Genomic DNA, 5,395 nt, shown 5'->3' with positions numbered 1-5,395 from the left:
AACTAATAGACTTAATAAATGAATTCGGCAATGTAGCGGGATACAAAATTAACGCCAAGAAATCTATGGCTTTTCTATACACCAATAATGAACTTACAGAAAGAGAGACTAAAAAAGCAATCCCATTTACCATCGCACCAAAAAAATTAAGATACCTAGGAATAAACTTAACTAAGGAGGTAAAAGACCTATACACAGAAAACTACAGGACACTGAAAAAAGAGATAGAGGAAGACGTAAACAGATGGAAGAACATACCATGTTCCTGGATTGGTAGAATCAACATCATTAAAATGTCCATACTACCCAAAGCAATCTACAGATTCAATGCACTCCCCATCAAAATACCAACAGCATATTTCACAGACCTAGAAAGAACTCTCCAAAAATTCATCTGGAATAAAAAAAGACCCCGACTAGCCTCAGCAATCCTCAGAAAGAAGAATAAAGTAGGTGGGATCTCAATACCAGATTTCAAGCTGTATTACAAAGCCACTGTTCTCAAAACAGCCTGGTACTGGCACAAGAACAGACATATTGATCAATGGAACAGAATAGAGAACCCAGATATCGACCCAAACCACTATGCTCAATTAATATTTGACAAAGGAGGCAAGAACATACAATGGAGTCAAGACAGTCTCTTCAATAAATGGTGTTGGGAAAACTGGACAGATACATGCAAAAAAATGAAACTAGGTCACCAACTTACACCATACACAAAAATAAACTCAAAATGGATACAGGACTTAAACATAAGACGGGAAACCATAAAAATACTAGAGGAATCCACAGGCAACAAAATCTCAGACATATGCCACAAGAACTTCTTCACCGACACTGCCCCTAGGGCAATGGAAGCTAAAGAGAAAATTAACAAATGGGACTACATCAAAATAAAAAGCTTTTTTACAGCAAAAGAAACCATCAACAAAACAACAAGAAAGCCCACTGCATGGGAAAACATATTTGCAAATGCTATCACTGATAAAGGTTTAATCTCCAACATCTACAGGCAGCTTGTGCAACTTAATAAGAGGAAGATAAATGATCCAATAAAAAAATGGGCAACAGACCTAAACAGAATATTTTCAAAAGAAGACAGAAGAAAGGCCAAGAGACACATGAAAACATGTTCAAAGTCACTTATTATCCGAGAGATGCAAATCAAAACAACAATGAGGTACCATCTCACACCTGTCAGAATGGCTATCATCAACAAATCAACAAACGACAAGTGTTGGCGAGGATGCGGAGAAAAAGGAACCCTCGTGCACTGCTGGTGGGAATGCAGACTGGTGCAGCCACTGTGGAGAACAGTATGGAGTTTCCTCAAAAAACTGAAAATGGAACTCCCATTTGACCCAGTAATCCCACTCCTGGGAATATATCCGAAGAAACTAGAAACACCAATCAGAAAGGATATATGCACCACTATGTTCATAGCAGCACAATTTACAATAGCTAAGATTTGGAAACAGCCTAGGTGCCCATCAGCAGATGACTGGATCGGAAAACTGTGGTACATCTACACAATGGAATACTATGCTGCCATAAAAAAGAAGGAATTCTCATCATTTGCAGCAACCTGGATGGAATTGGAGAACATTATGCTAAGTGAAATAAGCCAGTCAATGAAAGAACAATACCACATGATCTCACTCATTTAGGGATAGTAAAGAACATTATAAAGTGGTGAACAAAAAGATAGATACAGAGACAGTAAAGCATCAAACAGACTTTCAAATTACAGGGGGAAAGTTTGGGAAAGGTGGGGGAGTTTTGAAATCAAACGAAGGACTTGTATGCATGCATATAAGCATAAACAATGGACGCAAAACTCTGGGGGGGGAGGGCATGTGTGGGTATGGGGTGGGGGGGTAATAGTAAGATATGTACACATATAATACCTCAATAAAAATATTAAAAAAAAAAAGAAATTAAAACCCTCATACATTACTGGTAGGAATGTGAAATAGTGCAGTCACTTTGGAAAACAGTCTGAAAGTTACTCAAAAGGTTAAATATAGAGTTATCATATGACTCAGCAATTCCACTCATAAGTATGTACTCAAAAGAATTAAAAACATATCACATAAAAACTTTTACATGAATGTTTACACAAAAACTTTACATGAATATATATAAAAGGCTAAGTGTTCATCCTTTCCTCCGACTGGTAGCTATGACGTGCAATGGCCACCAGGGGACAGACGCTACAACTGGTAGCTATGATGGGTACTGACTACCAGGGGGCAGATGTTCAACCCAGGAGCTACCATGACGCACCCTGGCCATTTAAAAATAAATGGCACCATGGACCTGGCACCGACAAACCAACACTCGGCTTCCCCCAAGTAGGCCCTGCCACCACCCTGGAGCAACACCCCACCAAATCGCAGCCAACACTGCCAAGACCCCATGGCACAAAATGCGGTCCACAGCCCAGCTCAGCCCGAAAATGGTTACTGGGTAATGATGTCACATAGCAACACCTGGCTTCCTCTCCCTAGTGACTAGCCTCCTTGGAGTTTCTTCAGCCCAGGAATTCACTTGCTTTATAGCCAGGTGGAAACATTTTACACTTTAACCAAATGTTTGTGAAGCATTTTCCCGTGCCTCATCTCATTTGATCCTCACAGAAGTCCTGGAGTAGGTAAATAGGAGACTTAGTGGAATCCTATTTTCTTTTCATTAGCAAGACAATGGAGATTTAGAAAGTTTAGAAACTTGACCCAACTGAAAAGAAGTAAGAAATGGCAGAAGTTGAAAATGAATTCAGGTTTTCTCACTGCACAGAATATAGTCAAACATTGCTGCAGTTAAATATTTTACCCTTTGTTCTCCCTGTGTGATCTATAATAATAATCTGATTCATGTTGATATTTACTGCTGTGTTGCTGACAATTACCTGAAAGAGAAATTGGGGTGCTTCACTAGGCTGGAAAAAGTTTAGCTAGATCAGAAAGCAGGTCTAATTAAGAAAATATATATATAAGTTGACTCACGCATGCACGATACATATAAAGCTCTCACCAGTGCCAATTGCATGCGTGCATTTCGATCTGTCATTGTTGATCGTGAATTTGGTTGACACTTCTATTATAGAGAAAGGGTGAATAGTGATATTAAAAATATTTCTTCTAATTAATTTCCTTTCAATGTACATGAATCCATGCACCAGGACACTAGTTATTCATAATAGTCAAAAAGTAGACACAACCAAAATGTCCATCAAAGGACAAAATGTGGTATATGCATACAATGGAATATTATTAACCTTTTGCACTCAGATGTCGAGTGTGACGGTTATTGAATGTATCAATAATTTGAAATATTAAAAAATCCAAATAAATAAGTTTGTATGAAAAGAAACTCCAGTTTTTTATTCTACTGCCGTGCTTTGTAAAATCTGGGGTATTTAAAAAATTAAATCCCGAGTAGAATAAAGGAATCGAGAAAAAAAGCAAGCAAGTGCAAAGGGTTAAGCCATAAAAAAGCATTACATATACTAATACATTAAAGAACATTGAAAGATGCCAGGCTCAAAAGACCACATATTGCATGATTTTATTTATATGACATGTCCAGAATAGGCAAATCTATAGAGATAGAAAATGGATTAGGGGTTGCAGAAAGTAGAAGTGAGGAGGGGCTGATAACAGGTACAATCTTTGATGGGGGCGGTGTGATAAAACTTTTTAAATTTTAGATTGTGACAGTGGCAAAATTCTGTGGATACACTAAAAACCATTGATTTGTACTCTTTAAATGAATAATTTGTATGTTATGTGAATGATGTCTCAAGCTGTTAAAAAACAAAAAAGGAGATATTTAAATAGTAGTGATTGAGAATGTTATTTTTAGTTATTTTTTTATCTTTAACAGACCCATCAAAGCTTTAAGGAGGAAGAGGCAGCCCATGTGGTCTATAGGGCCAGATTCTAAAACCAAGAATGAACCCCTTAGTAGTGTGGCAGCAGTTAAGGAAAGAAAGCCATGCTTTTGAAAGGAGACCCTGACCCTCTATGGGTCATGAATAGATAGGGTCTCCCTGTGTCATTCCAAGGCAAACCAGGAGCCACTGAGCTGCATTTGCACATCTACAATCTTCTATTACGGTAGTCACAGGCTTCTGAATTCTCCAAATCAGGGGCTGCAGGCTTTCAGAATTTGGGAAGGACTTAGGGTGATCAACGTGTCCTGCTTTACCCTGAACTTTACCAGTTTTACCATTGAAAGTTCATCACTAATATGAAAACCTTTTCTCCAACAGTCATGGGAAGAAGATGATTATACTTGGAAGACCCATCGATGTCAAGCAAAGTTAGATGATTAATCACCCCAGCACCACCAGATAGAGTAAAAGGTTATGGAGAGCAGCTGTCTGTATTTATTCTTATAATCAACTAGAGGCCTGGTGCATGGATTCATGCACTGGTGGGGGTCCCTCGGCCTGGCCTGCACCCTCTCACAATCCGGGACCCCTTGGGGGATGTCGGATAGCTGGTTTCAGCCCAATCCCCGCAGGCCCGATCCAGGCAGGAGGGAGCCAGATCCTATGCATTGAGTGTCTGTCCCCTGGTGGTCAGTGCCTATCATAGCAACCTGTTGACCGGTCATTCAGTTGCTTAGGCTTTTATATATATAGATGGACCACAGTGTGTAGAAATTATTATAATCTCTTTTGCTACAGACTCCCATCTTTTCCCCTGGGGTCCTGGGCTCACTGCTATTCTTATCCACCTTAGAAGAATGACCAGAGTTCAGAAACAATCCAAGAGAGTAAGTCATAATTCAGGTTAAAAGCACCAGAAAACACATTTCCCTGGTGGAATTCTGTCTAACTCACATATGAGAGCCATGTGGGAAACCAACAACAAAATGTTTAGTATAAATAAAATGCTTGCCCACCAAATAAATCATACATTCCAACTCTAAGCTAAAACTATTGATAAAAGGTGTTCATTAACGAGGGAGACTTTCAAGTTCCTATGTGCTTCTCCGGCTAAAAATTTCCTAGAAGCTAATCATAACTCTCTGAAATACTCATTTAATAAAATCTATAAACTGTACCCAAACCAAAATTTTCAGAATAAGGCAATATAACATTAAAAAACATTTTATCCATCAAACCTAAACTACTTGCTTTCTTCAGGGAAAAAATAACATCCTACACTATAATAGAGAAACATGCAAATTGACCGCACCTCCGCTATGCCCATGATTGGGCCTGCCAGAGGCTGGGGGCGGGACTCCGGGTGGCCTAACTGGCCATTGAGAAAACCAAGATGGCAGCGCCAAATCCTCTTAGTTCCGGGGGTCCTGGTGAGTGATGGCAACCCTAGAGGGGCTGGTATGCACAGCCAGCAGCCTCCCGGGGGTCCCGGGACCC

Source organism: Eptesicus fuscus, chromosome 11, assembly GCF_027574615.1.
Source record: "Eptesicus fuscus isolate TK198812 chromosome 11, DD_ASM_mEF_20220401, whole genome shotgun sequence".
NCBI classification, from domain to species: Eukaryota; Metazoa; Chordata; class Mammalia; order Chiroptera; family Vespertilionidae; genus Eptesicus; species Eptesicus fuscus.
This window is presented reverse-complemented; position numbering follows the sequence as displayed.